Below are 23,377 nucleotides of genomic sequence, written 5' to 3'. Positions count from 1 at the left end.
AGCCTGGATTATTGTGCTCATCTTCAGCCAGAAGTGCCGAGAGGATGATCCATTTTGGCCTCCTCCTGAGGTTCCCATCATCACAGAAGCCAGTCTTCAGCCAATTCGATTCACTCCACATGATATCAAGAAATGGCTGAGCGCACTGGATACGGCAAATGCTGTGCACCCTGACAACATCCCGGCTGTCATGCTGAAGACTTGTGCTCCAGAACTAGCCTCTAGCCAAGATGCTCCAGTACACCTACAACACTGGCATCTACCTGACAAAATGGAAAATTGCCCAGGTATGTCCTGTCTACAAAAAGCAGGACAAATGCAATCCTGCTAATTACTCCACCAGTCTACTCTCAATCATCACCAAAGTGATGGAAGGTGTCATCGACAGTGCTATCAAGCAACACTTACGCACTAATAACCTGCTCATCGATGCTCAGTTTGGGTTCCGCCAGGGCCACTCGGCTCCAGACCTCATTACAGCCTTGGCCCAAACATGGACAAAAGATATATATATATTATATATATACACTTAATGGCACAGTTTTAAAGAGTGTGCTGGGACAGAGGGACCTGGGAGTTAATGTGCATAGGTCCCTGAAGGTGGCAGGACATATTGAGAGAGTGGTTAGCAAAGCATATGGGATCTTGGGTTTCATAAATAGAGGTATTGAGTACAAAAATAGAGAATTTATGCTGAACCTTTATAAAGCGCTGGTTAGGCCACAACTGGAGTATTGCTTCCAGTTCTGGTCACCACACTTTAGGAAGGATGTGAAGGCCCTTGAGAGGGTGCAGAGGAGATTTACCAGAATGGTTCTGGGGATGGGGGATCTTAGCTACAAGGACAGGTTGGAGAAGATGGATTTGTTTTCAATAGAGCAAAGGAGGTTGAGGGGTGATTTGATAGAGGTTATAAAATTATGACGGGTTTGGATAGGCTAGACGGGGAAAGGCTGTTCCCACTAGTTGATGGTACAAGGACTAGGGGACACAGATTTAAGGTTTTGGGCAAGAGATACAGGGGGGATGTGAGGAAAAACTTTTTTCCGCAGCGAGTGGTGATGACCTGGAACTCGCTGCCGACGGAAGTGGTGGAAGCGGAAACACTCAATGTTTTCCAGGGGAGACTTGATAGGCACTTGAGGGAAAAAGACTTGAAGGGCTACGGGGATAGAGCGGGGGAATGGGACTGATTGGATTGCCGGCACTGACGCGATGGGCCGAATGGCCTCCTTCTGTGCCATTATAACTCTATGACGCAATGACTAACAGGGCTAAATACCAGAGGTGAGGTGAGAGTGACTCCCCTTGACATCAAGGCAGCATTTGACTGAGTGTGGCATCAAGGAGCCCGAGTAAAATTGAAGTCACTGGGTAGCAGGGGAAAACTCTCCACTGGCTGGAGTCATACCTAGCACAAAGCAAGATGGTTGTGGTTGTTGGAGGCCAATCATCTCAGCCCCAGGACATCACTGAGGGAGTTCCTCAGGACAGTGTCCTAGGCCCAACCATCTTCAGCTGCTTTATCAATGACCTTCCCTCCATTTTTATTGATGATTGCAGAGTGTTCAGCTCCATTTGCAACTCCTCAGATAATGAAGCAGTCTGTGCCCACATGCAGCAAGACCTGGACAACATTCAGGCTTAGGCTGATAAGCAGCAAGTAACATTCGTGCCACACAAGTGCCAGGCAATGACAATCTCCAGCAAGCGAGAGTCTAATCACCGCCCCTTGACATTCAACGGCATTACCATCGCCGAATTCCCCATCATCAACATTCTGGGGGGTCACCATTGACCAGAAACTTAACTGGACCAGCCACATAAATACTGTGGCAACAAGAGCAGGTCAGAGGCTAGGTATTCTGCGGCGAGTGACTCACCTCCTGACTGCCCAAAGCCTTTCCACCATCTACAAGGCACAAGTAAGGAGTGTGATGGAATACTCTCCACTTGCCTGGTAGAGTGCAGCTCCAACAACACTCAAGAAGCTCGACACCATCCAGGACAAAGCAGCCCGTTTGATTGGTGCCCCCTCTACCACCTTAAACATCCACTCCCTCCACCACCGACATACCGTGGCTGTAGTGTGTACCATCTACAAGGTGCACTGCAGCAACTCACCAAGGCTTCTTCGACAGCACCTCCCAAACCCGCGACCTCTTCCACCTAGAAGGACAAGGGCAGAAGGTGCATGAGAACACCGCTGCCTGCAAGTTCTGCTCCAAGTCACACACCATCCTGACTTGGAAATATAGCGCCATTCCTTCATCGTCGTTGGGTCAAAATCCTGGAACTCCCTCCCTAACAGCACTGTGGGAGTACCTTCACCACATGGACTGCAGTGCTTCAAGAAGGCAGCTCATCCCCACCTTCTCAAGGACAGTTAGGATTGGGCAATAAATGCTGGGCTTGCCAGTAACACCCATATCCGATGAATGAATAAAAAGAAAAATCTCTGGAGTGGGACTTGAACCCACAACCTTCTGACTCAGAGGCGAGTGTGCTACCAACTGAGCCACTGCTGACAGCTAACAAGAGTGGATCTCCCATGGCATTGCTCATGGTAAATTTGATCATAGACCTTTCTAAAAACAGAAGCATTGTACACAACGTGCTATTCTGTGGCCGGAATTTTCGGGAGTAGTAGTGGGCGCAGTTGGTGGCGGGTTGGGTGGGAAAGTTGATGGCCTAGAAATTGGGTTTTGGCGCAGCGACGGCTTTAGCGCCGGAAGTTAGTGCCGGAGCTAAGTCGCGCTGGGCGGGCCAAAAATTCACTAGTTCTGCGCCCAAACGGCTGCCGGCACTGCTGAAAGCTGTTTGCGCCTGAAAACTGGCGCTACGCGCTGAATTGCGGCGCTATTCCGGCGCCCGCTGCGGTGCGGCAGGTTCGGGAAGTGCAGGCCTCCTCCTTCCCTTAAGGAGGAGCTGCCTGCACCCGGCCGCGGCCCGCGAAAATCATTGTAAAAATGAGCCCGGCACCTCGGACAAGTGCCGGGCTTGCATCTGTCCCGGGGGGGGGGGGAGAAGTCCGGGGAGGGAGCTGCGGCCAGGCGGCCGGCGGGAAAGCGGCCGGCCGCCGCGGGGCCTTTAATGCGCCGGCGCAAAGTCCAGTAAGGCACCTCTGCCAGAACGTTGCTTGCGGCTGCCACGGGCGAGGCGGCCGCAAGTCAATTTCGGAGTTCGGGCGGGTTACCATGGCAACCGGGACGCTGCGCACACCGATGACGTCATCGGTGCCGGCGCAGCGCTAACGGCCTAACACCGATTTAGGGACCCACTCAATTTCCAAACTGGCCATAACTCCGGCGCTAGGCCCTCTAGCGCCTCAAAAGCGGCGCTAAGCCTACCGAATTTCTAGGCCGATATTTTTGACAGCGGGTCAGGAACTTGCTGTCATCTCGCTCCCGTGTGCCTTTTCCCCAGGCGCGCCGTCATCGCGGAGCCGACCCAACCAGCAGCGGTGGGCGACCCAATTGAGATGATTATTGGGTAGTTTACAGGCACTTAAGAGCCTTTTTTCACTTACTTTTTAAATTTCCCTGCATGGCCACGGGATTCACGCAGCTCAGGAACCACGTCTGTCAACCTGAGGCGGAAGTTCCATGGCCATTGCTCCAGCTGATTACTTGACAGCATCAGATGTTCAGTGAAAGCTCCCACCTGACAGATGATCACTTTCCTCAGGCAGAAGCTGTTGCTCAGTCCATTTCCAGCACGGATTCTGCAGGCTGCAAGTCTTTCCAGCAAAGTCTCCATCCAGTGTCACCTCATTGGAAGAACTCTCTCACCATTGACAGAATGCTTCTGTCGTTTGTACCTCACCTGCCGTCTATTCCATCGGCATGGGTGCCATTTATACTGTCTCACCTTGGTCCTCAGAATCGGACCACGATCAGCCCCAACACTAGCAGCACCAGGCACACCAGCAGCACCAACAACACCAACCTTCTCCGCAATCACCTGATGCTGCACAGGACAGAGGGCATCAGCACCCGACCACATTGCTGCCCGGGAGGCCAGGGATGGCCTCACCATGGCCAGATTTAGTTAACTTTACATTGTACACCTATATGGCTGCCACATGATGCGCCATTTCGGCACCACCCCACACCAACACCATAAAGCATCCCTACAATGCCCAAGCCATTCCTTTCACACTCATCACCATTGCAGGGGGTACCGTTATGTCTCACCATTCACTGGCACTCACTAAGCCACTTCCATAGGTGCACACAAATCTGTCCAAGACCAGGAAGTGTTGAAAATAAAGATTTTTATGTTTGACAGCACATTAACAGCAACTTTACATAAACATTGGATAAAACACCCAAGTGCCTATCCTTGTATGTTGTTAGTTGGTATGATTGCACGAGGATGAGGGTGAGTGTGAGGGGTGGCTAGTGAGATGAGGATGTGATAATGTAGATAGAGAGAGAGGGATGGGTGGAGATTCAAGGTAAGTTGGTGTGAGTAAGGATGTGCAGGAGTAGGGTAGGGAAGGCAGGGTGATGGGAATGTGATGAGAGGCACAGCAGGATGAGGTTGAGTGTGGCTTTGTACTCACATTGCCTGATCTAATGAGATCATTGAAATGTTTGTGGCACTGCACCCACGTCCTCCTGCCCACATCCCTGCTTGTGACCTCCTCTGCAATCTGCAACCAGGCTATCGTGGTCTCCTGGGGAGGTCTCTTCCGCCCATCGGAAGGGAAGAGGACCTCCTTGCGTGCTCTGACTCCCTCCATAAGCATATGGAGGGAGTCATCGGAGAACCTGGGTGCAGCCCTCTGCCTCTGTGCAGTCATTGTCAGTGTTTGCAGCACTCCAATGCTGTAGTTCACTGACAGCACTATGTTAGATGAAACTTCAAATCTAATGTGGCCATGATCTCGGCTGAAAACGCATCATGAATGACGTCACCAGACCCGCTCCATCTCATTGGGGCGGGTATTGCGCTGGGCGGGGCTTAATAGGCCCCATTAAGGTAAGTTCATTTTCAACAGCGGGATGGAGCCAGCAGCGGGGTCACGACCCGACACGGCCACCGCCCACGCCGGACCCACCCAGGTAAGGAAAATTCCAGCTCGTGGCTATGTGCTTAACCTGTCCTGCGCCTTTAAAGAACCTGATTGTCAGCCAAGGATTATGTCATACAGAATTTGTATAATTACATGGCTGCTACCAGTTTCAGAGTGATAGCTGGTGTTTGGGTCTCAGCCAGGCAGAAGCCTGTTTACTTTGGCTCCTCGCTGGAACTTTAACAAAGTGATGGTTGTGGGTCAAAATGCATCGACTCCTGCCTTTTCAAAAAGGCTGAGGCCTCCTGCAAAGTAAAATCAATTTAAGCACACAAAAGGGCAACTTTAATCATATTGTTGGGAGAAAGAAATGGCAGACAGAAAGAACACAGAACATTTTAGTTGATTGATTGGTTCACTCGACTATCCTGCTGGCCAACAATACATCACTCGACTATCCTGCTGGCCAACAATACATTACAATACAATGATTGTAAGTAATACATTTACAAACCAACCGAACAGATGGAAGAAATTGAGTGAGCTGCGAGTCAGTCGTATGGAAAGAATGAGCTAGAGAAACTTTGCGAAAAATAATAACTGAAAGTGTGACTGAAAGGTGTGACAAAATATATACACCTTTAAAAGAAAGAATTTGCATTTATATAGCACCTTTCATGTCCCAAGCACCTTAAAATGTAGGAAACACGGCAGCCAAATTGCGCACAGCAAGCTCCCACAAACAACAATGTGATAATGATCAGATAATCTGGGCTCGATTTTGTCAGTGTAGGCGGGCTGGGGCATGTCAGGTGGGATTCATGTCAGGACCCCGACTCTGAAGTGAAGTGTTGAAAAATTGCGATTTTCCCCAAATTGGGCAATTGATTTCCAGCGTGTGGGAACCCCTGGCCCATTGAGTCTTTTCATACAGAAAGTTGCCTCCGATGACGTCATCAATGCTGCTCGATTTAAGGCCTGCAAGCAGCCTTGCTTCTACTGGAGACTGGAAACGCTTTGGAAATTGTATGATGGACTTCATTTACCGATCATTTCCACCAGCAAGCAAAAGTGCGCACCTCGCTTTGATGAGCTCTCCCTCCAAGCTCTGGTGCAGAGAACAAGATCTAATAAGGAGGTGTTCTTCCCTTCCTCAGGGAGAAAAAAGCCACTCCAGCAGACCAAAGCTGTGTGGCTGCAAGTGGCCGAGGAGGTCAACTCCATATCAGTGAGCCGCAGAACCCGGCTGCAATGCGGGAAGAGGTTTCATGACCTTCTCCGCACAGGAAATGTGAGTATGACTTTCCCATCACCCTCAATCTGATCCCCATCGCCTCTCATCACCAGCACTTTGCTTTGCCAACCTCTTCCTCCACATCCCACTTGATACTTACACCCCTGCACCCTTACCCATTCCCTCTCTATGGTCACATTCAATTAACTATTCGACCATGCAGCCCTCACACTCTCTATCACTGTGACGCAATGACAACAACTTACAACAAACAGGGAGGGTCCTTTGTCTTCTTCTAAGCATCTATGCTATGGATTCTCTACACTCACTCTTTCATTCTCACTCAAACTCCACTTGTCTCCCTCATTGCAGGAAAAGAGAGCCCACAATAAGAGGGAAAGAGCCAGGACATGAGGAGGGCCACCCTCAGTAGCCCAGCTCACCGCCTGGGAGGAGGCGGCCCTGGAAATCACCAGGATCGAGAAGGATTCCCAAGTGGGGGATGGACAGACGGGAGCATCACAGCAAGCTGGTGACAGAATAGTTTGGCATCTCTCTCATTGACATTGCATGAGTCACTGATAGTGAACCTGATGCTCTAACAGATTGACTTATGATCACCTGCACTATTCAATGTGCATGCAACCTTTATCTCACATCTCTAACTCTTTCCTTTACTCCCCCACGGGACCATCAAAAGCCCCCGTCCCCACTGTCCAGGAGGAAGAGCCTGAGCTTCCAGACTCCTCAGAGGAAGCTGCAACCTCTGAGGGCGCAGCGTCAGCAGAATTCAACGCACCCAGCACCAGCGCAGACACTCACACCTCAGTGGGACCTTTGCGAGATAGAGTAGTGTTGGCACCTGGTGTATCACAGCTCACAAGTGAGCATCAGCAGATGATGGAGACAGGGTCAGCAGTGGAGAGTCCTCGTCGGAGGGCGCAGGACTCTGCCAGCTCGGCTCAGCTGCATGTCGACCCTGTGCCTCCGGGTCCATCCAGAAGGAGAGTGGTGCTGGAACTCCAGGAACAGGTGCAGGAGTCTCTGGCAGGTTTTGTCTCCAGGGCCGCTGTGAGTGTGGAGCGAATGGAGGAGTCCATCACAAACATGAGCAGAGCCTTTGAAGAGGCATTGGCACATGAACGCATCACTGCGGAAAGGATGGCAACCTAAGTGGAAAGGATGGCTAACTCTGCGGTAAGGCTGGCTACCGTAGAGAAGAGAATGGCTACGGTAGAGGAGAGGATGGCTACAGCCATGGAAGAGCTTAGTTGCCAGGGTGTGGAAAACATGGTAATTGTTCAGAATAGATTGACATCTCTTGAGGAGCGATGGTCAGCTATTGAGCATACAAACCAGACCTTCATAGAAGTCCTCTGGAGTAGGACTTTCAGTGCAGAAACGGGTCCCAATGGCCCCCCTGAAGTGCAGCAAGGTGCTGTCAAGCCACTTGCTAGCTCTGAAGTGGGGCTGACCCATGAGAGGGATTTTGGTGGCAGAGAACAAGGAAGTGGGGGCTCCTCTCCAACTGCAGAGCCCTCGGTCAGAGCCCCACCAGAGTCCTCACCCAACTGAGATTTGCGTCTCAGCCCCTGCACAGCCGCAGGAGCAGCAGACTGTTGCCGAGCCCTCACAGGTTCGCCACCCCAGAGGACGGCCGCCAAAGGCGTCGAGACAGAAGCAGCAAGAAAATGAGCAAGAGGCCTCCACATCTGCTGAAGCCACAGGGGAAGCACCACATAAGGAGCACGCGTAAGAGAAAGATAAAGCACAAGTAGTCAAAAGGGTAGTCACTTGGGTGCTGTGATGTTTTGTATTTGGACCAGCCACTTGATACTTACACCCCTGCACCCTTACCCATTCCCTCTCTCTCTATGGTCACATTCAATTACCTATTCGACCATGCAGCCCTCACACTCTCTATCACTGTGACGCAATGACAACAACTTACAACAAACAGGGAGGGTCCTTTGTCTTCTTCTAAGCATCTATGCTATGGATTCTCTACACTCACTACTTCATTCTCACTCAAACTCCACTTGTCTCCCTCATTGCAGGAAAAGAGAGCCCACAATAAGAGGGAAAGAGCAAGGACAGGAGGAGGGGCACCCTCAGTAGCCCAGCTCACCGCCTGGGAGGAGGCGGCCCTGGAAATCACCAGGATCGAGAAGGATTCCCAAGTGGGGGATGGACAGACGGGAGCATCACAGCAAGCTGGTGACAGAATAGTTTGGCATCTCTCTCATTGACATTGCATGAGTCACTGATAGTGAATCTGATGCTCTAACAGATTGACTTATGATCATCTGCACTATTCAATGTGCATACAACCTTTATCTCACATCTCTAACTCTTTCCTTTACTCCCCCACAGGAGCATCAAAAGCCCCCGTCCCCACTGTCCAGGAAGAGTATTACAAACAGATTTGATGGCAAACTGTTGAAGTTGTGGCCTGTGTCATTTCGCAAATGGGATTTTCACACTGAGGACTTAGGGCGCTTTGCAATTGTCAGTATGGTGGTCAGAGTGATAGGAATCTGCAGGTTCTTGTCCATTGTCGATGCTCTGGTAAGAAGGTGCAAGACAAAAGTGTTTGATTGTGCAGGCTCACCAAATCTGGCCAAGATGAGTGCATCCCTTGCATCCCGGGCAGCAATGTTGTCGCGCACTGGCGCCTTCTGGCCAGTGCAACTTCAGGTGGGTGACTAGCAGCTTGGTGCTCCTGTTGATGTTCCTGCTGTTGGTGCTGTTGTTGCTCATGGTTCTGCTGCTACCACGGCTGGTCTTCGTCCGAATCTGATGTCCAGGAGGAAAGGAATGAAATGGTCCCAATGCTTCTGGTATATGCCTCAGTTGAGGAAGCGCTCAGTCAAGGTGGGGAGAGGGGTTTCCTAGGAGGTCACACTGGAGATGGGTGTCAGGCTCCAAACTTCCACAACAATGAGTATGCCTGCTAAAAGTTCCCCCAGACCTGAGACAACAAAGTTCTGCCACCTGCAAGTGATCATTGGTGAAAACTCATTTTTAATGGTGGAGCTGCAGCTTTTAGTAAGCAATCCACTTGTGAGGCTGCCAGGATTACCTGGCGTGTTCCAGAGGAGGCGTGTAGGACGGAGAATTGTCTAAAAATCGGAAAGGCCTCTCAAAATGGGATAATAGAGGCAATTAAGTGGTTGTTGTGGTGTATGTAACCGTTCCACCTTTAAGAGAACTATTTTAAGAGATGCACTACTTTATCTTGGCTGCTGTATACTGTAATACCGGTGGTGACCACACCGGTTTGATTTATTGGGCAGTTAAGCCCTGACCTTCGACTAGTAAAGACCTGTTGAATTTATTCTTGTGGTCTGTGTGCAGTGATTCTTATTAACAATAACTAGAACACACAGACTTAACAGTGGCGACGATGACGATCTTACCCTGCGGCAGAGATATATCCAAGGCAGTTTAACGGGCGTCGAGAAGAGGCATCCGCCCTCATCATCCTGCTGAGAAAAGACTCGGGTCTCAAGAGCAAGGAAGAATCCTGACACGAAGCCTTCCATCAGCAACAGGCAGTGCTCATCCCTTCTACCACGGTGGTGGGTAAGCCGATCAGCGACGAGCAGCAAGTCGGCCACGTTGGCTGTGAAGTAGGGGAGGGAAAAACGGAGGATATAAGGGCGGAGAACTCGACCACGGCCGGGGAAAAGAGCCGGACAGAAGTCGGGGCCAGAGGCGCTGAGACTGGGGCAGCGTAAGGCACGGGAGCCGCGGTAAATGCAAACGCAGCCGGTGTAAAAGACCGGGCTGCAAGCGGGCTGGGAGACGCAACAGCGTCGAGAGAGAACTCGACTGCGACCGGGGAAAAAGGCCGGGCAGCTACCAAGGCCGCGAGGCGCGGGAGAAAATAAAAATAATTTAAAAAAACGCGGAGAACTCAGCCGCAGCCGGTGGAAAGGACCGGACTGCAAGAGGGGCTGGGAGGCACGATTTGAGAACCGCTGGGGAGGGCGAACGCAGCAATACGGCAATCGCCATTACAGCCAGCGGGGGGAGAAAGGCAAACGCGGGAAGCCGCCATTTTCGTAGGCGGGGGAAGAAGACAAGCGCGGGAAACCGCCATTTTGAAAAAAAAAAAGAAAAATTTCTTTTTGTTTCTCAAGAAGATTGCAAGGATGCCTAAGCGTGGTAACATCAATGATTTCGATGCCGATGTTGAAGATTGGGCCACGTATGTAGAACGCATAGAGATTTATTGTAAGGCAAATAAAATATCAGATGAAGATAAAGCACTAACCTTACTAAACTCAATGGGTGCGAAGACATACGGGCTATTGAAGCATCTTCTATCACCAGCCGTTGGTATCCATTTTTAACCCTAAGAAGGGTGTTTCGGTGATGACAGCACAGAGGCTCCAAAGATGGTCCCTTTTCCTAGGGGCACATCAATATCAGATAGAATTCAAAGGTACAAAGCAGCATGGTAATGCTGATGGGCTGTCGCGCCTGCCACTACCTACTGAGGAGGAGGCACCGACGGTTGACCCGGTGGAGCTATTTCACTCGACCATCATCGAATGTTTACCTGTCACCAATGCAAATATTGAAAGGGAGACTAGGAATGACCCGACACTGTCCTGGGTCTACGAATTGACAGTAAAGGGATGGCCAGCCCATGGTGATCCACTGTTACCGGCATTCTCAGCAAGACGAGAACAGCTGTCCATCTGTCAGGGAACATTGATGTATGGAACAAGGGTGATTATCCCTCCTAAGTTAAGAGAGAGAGTTCTAAAAGAACTACATGAAGGTCACCTGGGGGGAGTCAAGATGAAAAGCCTTGCTAGGGCTTATGTGTGGTGGCCGGGTATCGACCAACAGATAGAGGATCTGACGAAAAGCTGCTCAGGGTGCCAAAAAGTCCAAAATGCACCTCCAATTGCACCGCTGCATCCATGGGAATGGCCTTCAACCCCATGGCAACGTGTACATATTGACTTTGCTGGTCCATTCATGGACTCCATGTTTTTAATTGCGGTGGACGCACATTCTAAATGGCCAGAAGTGATTAAAATGACTACCACTACCTCGGAGAAGACGATCGCGGTGCTAAGAACGATATTTGCAAGAAATGGATTGCCAGAGCAAATATGTTCAGACAACGGACCACAGTTCGTGTCAGAGGAATTCCAGAAATTCCTGAAGAAGAATGGGGTGAAACATTATACCTCTGCCCCATATCATCCAGCTACGAATGGGCTGGCCGAGAGGTTTGTACAGACGTTCAAAAAGGCAATAAAGGCCATGAGCGAAGATCAGATTCCACTGCAACACAAGGTGGACAATTTCCTACTGGCATATCGAAACGCCACCCATGCAACAACAAACCAAAGTCCTGCCATGATGTTCTATAACAGGAGCTTGCGGTCCAGGTTGGACTTGTTAAAACCAAATGTGCGGAGGGAAGTCGAAAACAAACAGTTCCAGCATATCAATAACAAGCCCACTCGAAGTTTTGAAATAGGACAACCGGTGTTAGCCAGGGACTATAAAAATGAGAAATGGCAATCTGGAACAATTCGGGCCAGACAAGGACCCCTGATGTACACGGTAGATGTTGGTGAAAACGTAATGCGACGTCATGCTGACCAACTGGTGGGATCGAGAACAAGGGTCGAGCCCATGGTTACGACAGAGACAACCGTGGAGGAAGTTAGTGAACCTGAAGCATCTACCTCAGAAGTGAATATACCTGATGATGATGTCCTATCCATAGGGGATCAACTAGATGAGTCACCCCAGCAACGAGAACCAGAGACCCCTGAAAGGCGTTATCCGTCTCGGATCAGGAGGCCTCCTCAGAGACTGAATCTGTGAACTGTTTTTACATGAAGTTGTGTATATATGTTATTATGTTATGTTAAATGGGGAATATATACTGTTAAGCTAAAAAGGGAGGATTGTGGTGTATGTAACCGTTCCACCTTTAAGAGAACTATTTTAAGAGATGCACTACTTTATCTTGGCTGCTGTATACTGTAATACCGGTGGTGACCACAGTGCTGTGTAATGATTTATTGGGCAGTTCAGCCCTGACCTTCGACTAGTAAAGACCTGTTGAATTTATTCTTGTGGTCTGTGTGCAGTGATTCTTATTAACAATAACTAGAACACACAGACTTAGCAGTTGTTAAGGGTCTTAAGGGCCTATCCCGCCTCTTGGAGGCGGAATGGAAAGGGGGTCAGAAAACACGTATGTGGGATAATTGCTCAGAGGCAGGATGGAGGCGGGATTGGGCCCGCCCGCCATTTTTGCGATTTTACCACCTCACACGCCTCCAATCCCACCTCCTCGGGCCTGGCAAAATCGAGCCCTCTGTTTTAGTGATGTTGATTGAGGCATCGGCAGCGGGTGGAGGCGGAGCAGCGCGGCAGAGCGACTACAAGAGGCCCAGAGGCTCAGGTAGGCCTCAGTGCGGCATCGGCAGCGGGTGGAGGCGGAGCAGCGTGGCAGAGCGACTACAAGAGGCCCCAGAGGCCCAGGTAGGCCTCCGTGCGGCATCGGCAGCGGGTGGAGGCGGAGCAGCGTGGCAGAGCGACTACAAGAGGCCCCAGAGGCTCAGGTAGGCCTCAGTGCGGCATCGGCAGCGGGTGGAGGCGGAGCAGCGCGGCAGAGCGACTGCAAGAGGCCCCAGAGGCTCAGGTAGGCCTCAGTGCGGCATCGGCAGTGGGTGGAGGCGGAGCAGAGCGGCAGAGCGACTGCAAGAGGCCCCAGAGGCTCAGGTAGGCCTCAATGCGACATCAGCAGCGGGTGGAGGCGGAGCAGAGCGGCAGAGCGACTACAAAAGGCCCCAAAGGCTCAGGTAGGCCTCAGTGCAGCATCGGCAGCGGGTGGAGGCGGAGCAGAGCGGCAGAGCGACTACAAAAGGCCCCAAAGGCTCAGGTAGGCCTCAGTGCGGCATCGGCAGCGGGTGGAGGCGGAGCAGCGCGGCAGAGCGACTGCAAGAGGCCTCAGAGGCTCAGGTAGGCCTCACCAATCTCCAATCTCAGGCAAGGAGAGAGGTAAAAAGTATTCAAGGTGTGACGTCACTGTAAAGTCTGTGTGTTCTAGTTGTAATTAATAACACACAGACTACAAGATAAAAGTTCAACAGGTCTTTACTGGTTGGAGGTCAGGACTATACTAAATACAATCTTACTACACAGTGCTTATATACCGGTGGTCACCACCGGTATTACGTATACAGCAGCCAGAGAAAGTAGTACATCTCTTAAGGTGGAACAGGCTTAAGTTCTCTTAAGGTGGAACAGGTTACATACACCACAATCCTCCCTTTTTAGCTTAATAGTCATATCCCCATTTAACATAACATCATAACATATATACATATATAACTTCAGGTATAAACAGTTCAAAGGTTCAGTCTCTCAGGAGGCCTTCTGATTCGGTCTGGATAACGCCTTTCAGTGGTCTCTGATTCCTGTTGCTGAGGTGACTCTTCTTGTTGGTTTCCTATGTATTGGACGTCATCATCAGGTACAGTCCCTGCCGAGGTAGAAGCTTCAGGTTCATTAACGTCTTCCACAGTTGTCTCTGTCGCAACCATGGGTTCGACCCTTGCTCTTGATTCTACCAGTTGATCCGCATGACGCCTTATCACATTGTTACCAATATCTACTGTGTAAATTCCCCTGATTCTGACTGCAAGGGATCTACGCTTGACTTCACCAATCTTTTTCTCTTCACATATCTATAGATAGAGAACAAATAGGGGTCAATTTTCTGGCGTCGTCGGGCGGCTTTTCATGCGGCCGGGGGCCGAAAATCGGCGAAAAAGCGGGTCGGGACCACCCCCCCCCGCCTGATTCCCCACCCCGTCCGACTTTCGGACCGTCGTTTCTCCGCGACCCGCTTCAGTCCCGGCCGCCGCTGGCGGGACTGGTTGTCGGAGCACTAATAAGCAATTATCAGCTTGTTGAAGTAGTTTTCCCAGGGCCGTTGCAACTTTGGGGCTTTCCCCACATCAAACCCGCCTGTGGGGAACCCCACTGCTGAGACCTGGCGTGAAGCTTGCCGGCTTGCTTGCTGTCAGCTGCAGGTCAATCGGAGAAGCTGCGATTTAAAGGGACAGCACTTGTATGTTGAAGGACCTTGTTGTTGCAGGTTTGGGGCTACTTCTTCAAGGCTTAGGCACAGCTATGGAAGGTTGCAGCCTCACACACTTCTCCAATGCGATCTCCTGGGAAGCCCCTCTCGCCACCCTCACTCAGCGCTTCCTCAGCGGAGGCATCTACGAGAAGCATGGGACGCCTTTTTTTCCTTCCCTTCTTGCCATTAGAGGATCTCCAGCAGCAGAGGCGGCAGCAGCAGAACCAGGAACAGCAGGATCAGCAACAGGAGCACCAGGCTGCTGCTCACTCACCTGAAGCTGCACAGGCCAGAAGGGGCCAGCGCTTGGAAGTGGCTTGAGAGCACCCTGCTGCGCTTTAGGGGGCCATGGGGACCCGTATCTGCACTGGCAGTCCTACTCAGAAGGACTTCCATGAAGATCTGGTTTCTCTGTTCAACAGATGGCCAATGCTCCTCAAGAGATGTCATTCTCTTATGAGCACTCACCATGTTTTCCGTACCCTGGCGAGTTATCTCCACCATGGAGGTTGCCAAACTTTTCATGGTGATGCGTTCATGCGCCAATGACTCCACAAAGGCTCTGCTCATGGTCACTATGGACTCCTCCATTCGCTCCACACTCGCAGCGACCCTGGAGACAAAACCTGCCAGGGACTCCTGCATCTGTGCATGGAGATCCATCACCTCTTCTCTTGCGGATGGACCCAGAGGCAGAGGGTCGACATGCAGTGCAGCTGAGCTGAGCTGGCAGAGTCCTGCACCCTCCGATGAGGACTCTCAACTGCTGTCCCTGTCTCCAGAATCTGCTGAGTCTCACTTGTGAGCTGTGAAACACCAGGTGACAACACTACTCTATGTCCCGAAGGTCCCCCCGAGGTCTGAGTGTCTGCGCTGGTGCTGGGTGCGCTTACTGACACTGTGCCCTCAGAGGTTGGAGCTTCTTCTGAGGAGTCTGGCTGCACAGCCTCTTCCTCCTCCACAGTGGAGACGGGGGCTTTGGATGGTACTGTGGGGGAGTAAAGGAAGGAGTTAGAGATGTAATGCCAAGGTTCTTCTGGTGACTCCCAGCGAGTTGGCATCTGCTGACACCTGCATGCATGCAGCATTGGGCTCAGTGGGAGGCCTCTTCCTCCCTGACCTAGGGAAGGGGACCTCCCTGTGGGCCCTAACCCCATCCAATAATGCCTGCAGTGAAGCCTCGTCGAATTTGAAGGCAGTTCGGGGTCTGGCACTGGCCACAGCTGCTGCAGGCTCCTCTGGTTTGTTTGGAAGCCTTCAGAGGATGCAATGCTTGCTATGGACCTTGAAAGCACCACGAATGATGACATCATACTGTGGGGATTTCTGACTCGAATTGGACAATTGGCAAGGCTTCCCACATGCTGGGAATTAATTGGCCAATTGGGGGAAAATTGCGTGGAGCTGGCTGACACTTTTTTATGGGAAACCCGACCATTTCCCACACAAGCCGAAAATCGGGGCCTATAGTCTTAATCACAATTTCCTGCCCTGTTCCCATATCCCTTTATCTCCTTTTATCTTCAGCCCCCTGTCCAATCTAATCTTGGATCTTGAGATTCTGTACTTTCTTGCTCAATCACAGCCTCGCAACATTCTGTGCCAAGAAGTTTCTCTGGTTCTCTGTCTAGATCTTACATTTGAGCTTTTATCTATTGATCAGCAGACTCCCGGCTGGTTGACGTGTTATGGCAACCAAAGGAAATAGATTTCTTACAGCAACATCGAAAAAACGGACTGTGTGCAAGCCAATGCATGCGGTCATGTTTACTTTTTATTCAACCCATCCCCAATGGCTGGGGAGAGCTATGTTCAGTCGTTCTATCGTAAAGAGATAAGGAATGAGTTTTGGGTTTCCTTCCCTATTTTTTGTTTTGTAAATTCTCATCTACAAGCTGGCTGGAAGATCTTGTTACTGGTTGGCATCCATTTGTTCAAATTTCTGTAGCCATCGACAGTCAAGTAAGTGGGAGCATGTTAATGACTGAAATCGCAGCACTCAGCAGTGCGATACGGGCTTTGCCAATATAAGCAAAGAAAATAAGTCTCAAAGAACTTGATGTGCCCAGGACCTTCGATTTTGTGAGAATGCCAAAATGGGGAGGCGTTCACCGGCGGTACATGCACGCCCATGCCTGCAGTAGGAAGGGCTGGCCGAGTCGAAGGAGGTGAGGCTTTTACTATGCTCTCTGTGGGTGGAAAATGCACGTAGGGAGGCATTCCTGGGAAGTGGGATGGTCTGGCAGCTCTTAGAAGGCGGCTGTTCGCCATTAGCACCGTGCATGGGCGTTTGTGAGGGGGGCTGCTAATATGATACATACAAAATATAAAGTTACCTTGCCTTCAGGGGTCCAAGACGCCTCCCTGGCCTGTGTTGTGTCTCCTTGTGTTCTTTTACTATATATATTACAGACACTTATAGTTCATTTTTGTTGGTGCTTTTACTAGCTGTATTTGCTTTTGTTACAGTGCTGCCGCATGGTGCGGAGTGATACAAGATGTCCGACGCTGCACTGTGCACTGCCCATGCACAGTGTGCTACATAGCAATATAACTACACCATACCAAAGTAGTTCCATACCAGAGTAGTTCCATTTAACGATGTGATACTATAACAATGTAACATCCCTCTTTCTCAAAAAACTAAAACATGAAATTTAACAATTTAAATTAACAAATATTGGCCTAGAAATTGAGTGCCCTTAGCACCGATTTTGCGGCGCTAGAGGGCCTAGCGCTGCAATTGGCGCCGGTTCCTAAATTGCCTGGGGCCCTTCCGCGGCGGTAGACCGGTAGCGCTGCGCCGGCACCGATGACGTCATCGGTGTGCGCAGCGTCCCGGTTGCCGTGGTAACCCGGCCCCAAGCCGAAATTCAGTTGCGGCCGCCTCGCCAGTGGCAGCCGCAACTAAGACTCCGGCAAACGAGTGCTGCTGGAGTCTGCGCCGGCGCTTTAAGGAGGCGCGGCGGCCGGCCGCTTTCCCGCCGGCCGCCTGCCCGCAGCTGCCTCCCCGGACTTCTCCCCCCCCCACCCCCCGGAACAGATGCAAGCCCGGCACTTGTCCGAGGTGCCGGGCTCATTTTTGCAGAGATTTGCGCGGGCCGCGGCCGGGTGCAGGCAGCTCCTCCTTAACGGAAGGAGGAGGCCTGCACTTCCCGAGCCTGCCGCACCGCAGTGGGCGCCGCAGCGCCGGAATAGCGCCGCAATGCGGCGCGTTGCGCCAGTTTTCAGGCGCTAAAACCCTTCAGTAGCGCCGGCAGCCGTTTGGGCGCGGCGCTACTGAATTTTTGGCGCGCGCAAAGGGACTTAGCGCCGGCGCTAACTTCCGGCGCTAAAGCCCTGGCGCAGCGCAAACTCAATTTCTAGGCCATTGTATCTAAACTATTATTATCAACTACAACGAATCATGAGTTTTTTTTTATTCGCGATATCGCTCAGGTGGTTGGATGTTGTCCCTCCATCTTGTGGATTTGGTGGTGGCCATTCCTCTCTGCGGTGTCTTGGTGTGTTCCGCTCTCATTGTTGTTGTTGCTGTCGCCTTTGGAGTTGGAGTGTGCATGCTTGTGGTTGTTTGATTTGTAGCGCTTGATTCTGGTGTTGTACTGCTTGTGGTAGCTGGTGTCAATGTTGCTGATGTTGTCTGCTGCTTATCCAGTTCAGGTGAAGGTCTGATGTGGAGTCTGTTCCGTCTGTATTGGTTACTAGGTTCAGTCTCTACGAAGTAGGATCTTGGAGTATTAGCTTTTCCAATGACCTTGGCTGGATTCCAGGTTTTCAACACCAGGTCTTGCACATGCACTGATTGTCCATTCAGCAATTCTGGTAGCGTCTTTGCATGTTTATCGTAATGTTTGCTTCCTACGATTTGTGCTTCTGCCAGCTTTTGTCTGAAGTCTTCCTGGTCCTGGGGAGGATGTATTTTTGCTGGTAGTGTAGTCTTAAACTTCCTCCCATTCAGCAATTCCGCAGGTGATTTCATGTCTGCTTTCAGTGGTGTTGATCTGAGTGATAGGAGGGCAAGGTCTTGGTCTTCCCCCATCTCACTACTTTTGATGAGAGTTCTCTTGACAATCTGGATCTGTTTTTCGATGAACCCGTGTCCCCTTGGGAAACGTGGGGATGAGGTTACTATTTTGAACCCATACTTTCTGCCAGAGCTCTGAATTCACTCGATGTGAATTGGGTTCCATTGTCACAGATTACCTTTTCCGGGATTCCTTGTTCAGCAAACAAGCTCTTTGCAATCCTGGTGGTAGTTGTGGCTCTCAAGTCTTTCATCCTTCTCACAAAAGGAAACTTGGAATAGTAATCTGCCACTGTGAGATACCATTTTTGATTGCACATGAAGAGATCTGCCCCAACAGTGTGCCATGGTCTTGACGGTATTTCACTAGGTATCATCTCCTCTTTCTGTTGTGCATTTCTGTATTTCTGGCATATACCACATGCAGAGACCATCTGTTCGATATTTTTGTACATGCCTATCCAGTATACAGCAGATCTGGCTCTCAGCTTGCATTTCTCCATTCCCATGTGGCCTTCATGTATGAGATGGAGAGGTGTCTGCATCGTCTTTGGCACGATGATCCTCGATCCAGCAAGGAGAATACCGTCTTCTACTGCAATATCGTCTTTAATTGTCCAGCATTGACGAATTGTCACCTGTACCTGCTGGATTCTCTCCGGCCACCCCTGTATTACTTGTTGTGTGAGTAGTTGCAACTCCTCATCTTTGCTAGTCTCATCTCTGATTTGACTGAGCTTTGTAGGGGTAACATTCACTAGGTGGTGGATTTTTACTGTTAGGCCCTCCACCTCGTGTTTCTCATATGGTGACAATCGCATCTGCTAGCACCATTTCCTTTCCTGGCTTATATTTAAGCGTGAAGTCATAGCTTTGGATCCTTAGAAGTAGTCTTTGCAGTCTTGCAGGCGCTTTGCACAGATTCTTCTTATAGATCTGTTCTAGTGGACGATGGTCACTCTTTATTGTAAATCGCCTGCCATATAGGTATGTATGGAATTTCTCGCATCCGTACACTACTGCTAATAGTTCTCTTTCTATGTTGGCGTATCTCGTCTCGGCTGTCGTCAAGTCCTTTGATGCGAAAGCTATCGGCTTTCCTTCCTGCACCAGAGCTGCCCCTAGTCCTCTGGTAGAAGCGTCTACTTGCAGAGTGACTGGTTTTCTTCTGTCATAATATGACAGACTTGTTTCTTTGCACAACAGTTCTTTAAGTTGTTTGAAATTCCTTTCGTGTGATTCAGACCACTGGTATTCGGCGTCTTCTTTCAATAGCTCTCTGAGATTTGTTGTATGTTCCGACATGTGTGGGATGAAAGAACTCATGTATTGGACCAAGCCGAGGTAACTCCTCAGCTCTTTCTTGTCTTTGGGTGGTTTCATTTCAGCAATCGCCGCAATCTTCTCTGGATTTGGCTTGACTCCCTCTGGTGTATAAATCATACCGAAGAATTGGCATTCCTTGACTTTAACTATGCACTTATCTGCATTTAACTTGATGCCAGCCTTCCTGGTACTCTCCATGGCCTCATGTAGGTGCATGTCATGGTCTCTTTCATCTGCTCCATAGATCTGAATATCATCAGCTATTCCTATAGCTCCTTCACAGCCTCTGTATGTCTCATCTATTTTCTGTTGAAAGATATCTTGACTGACCTTTAGCCCGAATGGTAGCCGCAGGAATTTGTAACGCCCAAATGGTGTGTTGAATGTTGTCAGTGTTGTTGATTCCTCATCCAACTTCACGTTCCAATATCCATTTCTGGCATCTAGTTTTGAGAAAACCTTGGCTCCTGCCAGTGATGGCGTAATCTCTGTAAAGTCTGTGGGTTGTATAGCGAAGTAATACACAGACTACAAGAGTAACTTAAACAGGACTTTACTATTCGAAGGTCAGGGCGAATCTGCCCAATAAATTCTGCCACAGCACTTATATACCGGCGTGGTCACCGTCGGTATTACAGTATACAGCAGCCAGGATAAAGTAGTGCCACACCTAAAATAGTTCTCTTAAAGGTGGACGGTTACATACAATAGTTCTCTTAAAGGTAGAACAGTTACATACACTACAATCCTCCCTTTTTAGCTTACAACATACTTATTCCCCATTAACATAACATCATAACATATCCAACTTCATGTTACAACAGTTCACAGAGGTAGTCTCTGCGGAAACAGTTCACAGATTCAGTCTCTGCGGGAAACAGTTCACAGATTCAGTCTCTGATCTTCTTGACTCGGTCCGGACCACGCCTCCGTGGTGTAGTCGGGTCACCTTGCTAGAGGGACTCATCCCATAGTCCTTCCCTAGACTTAACAGCTTTACTTCCATCACTTCTGAACCAGCATTGCTGACTTTTTAAAACAAACAAAAAACAGTTGGATTGCCTTGGGAAATTTTCCTACTTCCCAACTGATTTGGCTCCGTTCGGGGGACCACGTGTGTGATCGGGTAGAGGTAATAATGGTTCAGATGGTTATCATCTTCTGCTTCGTCTTTTCCTTTTTTGCTTCTTGGAGACTCTCGGGGCTCCATTGTCAGCTGCCAGCTGTAACGCCACCATCTCCCTATGTTCCTTAGACTTTAAGTGATTCATCCTGATTTCGGCACCTTGGGAGTTCTCGGCACAAGCTGGGCAGACCAGGTCCTCGTAATATTCAATGTCACTCAACAGATCATGGTAATATTCGGTGTCGTCCTGAGCTAGGCCAGCGAGAGGGTCTTCTATTTCCTCCTTACCCAGCTGGACGTTAGCCGACTTTTGTTCCAAATCCCGACATCTGTCCTGAAGAGACTTCATCATGCGTTCAGATTCATCCCGCTTTTTCTGGGCTTCCTGCAAGTCTTTTACTAATGACCTCATTTGTGATTTCAATACTTCAACTTCATTCGGAGATTGATTGATCGGACTATTCAATCCCTCTACCGAAGTAGCTGTTTCAGTATTCTGTTGTTCTACATTGCCGTGCATCAGCGTACTTTTGGCATCCAAGGGCTGTTCTGCTGCAGACTTCTCAGTCTGGGTTGCCACCTCAGCTCTTCCAATGACTTTTGAGAGCTCCCTTCCCTTTGAAGATTGAGGCTCGTATTTAAGTTTTTCCCATTTTAGAGTTTTATCCCTCAGCATATGAATGAGTTGGCTGACTGTTAACTCTTCTGCCATCATCCCTTTTCCATTAACTACAGGGCTGTTTATAACCTTGCCCTGGAGGAGTTGGCTGACTGTTAACTCTTCTGTCCTCATCCCTTTTCCATTAGCTGCAGGGCTGTTTAGAACCTTGTCCTGGGGCTCCTTTGCTGCTTCTACTTCGCCATCATCCGCAGCCCCCATCATTCGAATTTCCACAAATGAATTGTCCGGTGATGCTGCACCCAACTTCAGTAGGAGCTCGGAAGTCATGTCGACCAACTCAGCTTTTTCTGCCTGCAACCTGCTAAACAGCGCCTTCAGTTGCGGCACATCTTGTTCCACCGGATTGGAGCACGCCCCTTCAGAAGCCGAATCAGCTTTGATTCGTTTGGCCTCCTCGTGCAGACGGTTTGTGTGCTCCTGCTCCCTTTTCTTCCCCAGCTGCTTCTGTTGTCTTTCCAGATTCTCCCATTCGGTATCATAGAACTTTTTCATTGCTTTCATCTCTTGCTCGAGACGGCAATTCAATTGTTCTAATTGCTGTCGTAATCTGAAATAAGTTTGCGTTCGAGCTCGATGTTCCTCAGTAATATATATGTCTGTAACTTGAACAGACTCAGAATTCTCTGTCAAGCTATGTTGTTGTTGTTCAGAGGAATTCTGTTCTGAAACTTTGTTCTCCTCTGGAGCATAAGCCTTGAGGCCCACATTCGTTCTACCAACCTTAGTCAGCAAGTTCATTTTAGACTTGTCTTTCATGCTTGGGCTGGTCTTATCGTCATCCGTTTCAGAGTCTGAGCTGATTGTCTGCCCCGAGTCCTCACTCGTTATTGCTTTGAGGTAGTGCCATTCCATGTCTATTTTCTTGATCCACTCCCGTCCTAGAAGTGGTGGTCCTCCCTCAGGTAGTACGTATAAGTCCATTCCGGGGTGTTCTTTGCCCCTGTCTCTCACCTTGACTCTTATCTTTCCCATGGGGTATACTTTATGCCCCGTGTATGTCTGCAATACGAACTTGGTATCTCTCAAGGGTATATGTGAAAATAGCCGGTTGTAATCCCTTCGATTTATGACTGATAGGGCTGATCCAGTGTCCAATTCCATTCTCACTTGGACTCCGGCTATTTTTAGCATGACCCAGATAGTTTGTAGGTCAGCTTCCTTACTCACATTATAAATTCTCAGACTACCCAGTTCCTGGCCGCTTGGGTCTGAATCCGAATTCTGTTCATCTGAACTCTTCTCAACCACCTTGTGTACTTTGTTGTACTTTTCCTGTGATGGCTTTTTTTTTTGGTTGTTGGTCTTCTTCCCTGACCGGCATACTTTGGCTATGTGACCCAGTTTGCCACATTTCCTACAGTCCTGGTTTTTAAACCAGCATTGGTTCTGGTCGTGTGTTGTCTTCCCACAATGATAACATTTCGTTGCACCCGAAGTAATTTGATCCACACTGAGGACCGCTGCCTTCAGCTGCATTTCCGCAGTTCCTTTCGCTGCGGCTTCGTGTGATGCTGCAATAAGGACAGCCCTATCCAGTGTAAGGTCGTTCTCTTCGAGCAGTCGCTTTTGCGTTCCTTCCTTCGACAACCCGCACACGAACTTGTCTCGCAATGCCTCTGTCAGATTTCCTCCAAACTGGCAGTATTTCGCTAGCCTACGCAGTTCGACCAAGTATTCCGCGTTGCTTTCCTCTTTCCGTTGCGTTCTCGCATAAAATTTGAATCGTTCCGCCAACATCAGCGGTGTGGGGTTCAAGTGATCCTTCAGAACAGCAACAATATTATCGAAGGTTTGATCCGCCGGTTTAACTGGTGCTAGAAGATGCTTCAATAGC

At 49.8% G+C, this 23,377-nt stretch overlaps 1 protein-coding gene across 1 annotated transcript in view; it reads right to left on the bottom strand.

Moving 5' to 3' along the window:
* LOC147105864 (uncharacterized) overlaps positions 1–23,377 on the bottom strand; it is a 159,218-nt gene that overhangs the window by 26,689 nt on the left and 109,152 nt on the right. The gene's annotated exons all lie outside the window — the stretch shown is intronic.

The sequence above is a fragment of the Somniosus microcephalus genome, chromosome 17 (assembly GCF_052327205.1).
Source record: "Somniosus microcephalus isolate GS21.2 chromosome 17, FLI_Smic_1.0, whole genome shotgun sequence".
Classification (NCBI taxonomy): Eukaryota; Metazoa; Chordata; class Chondrichthyes; order Squaliformes; family Somniosidae; genus Somniosus; species Somniosus microcephalus.
Note: the sequence above shows the minus strand (reverse complement) of the source record. Positions and strands in the feature narration are given on the sequence as shown.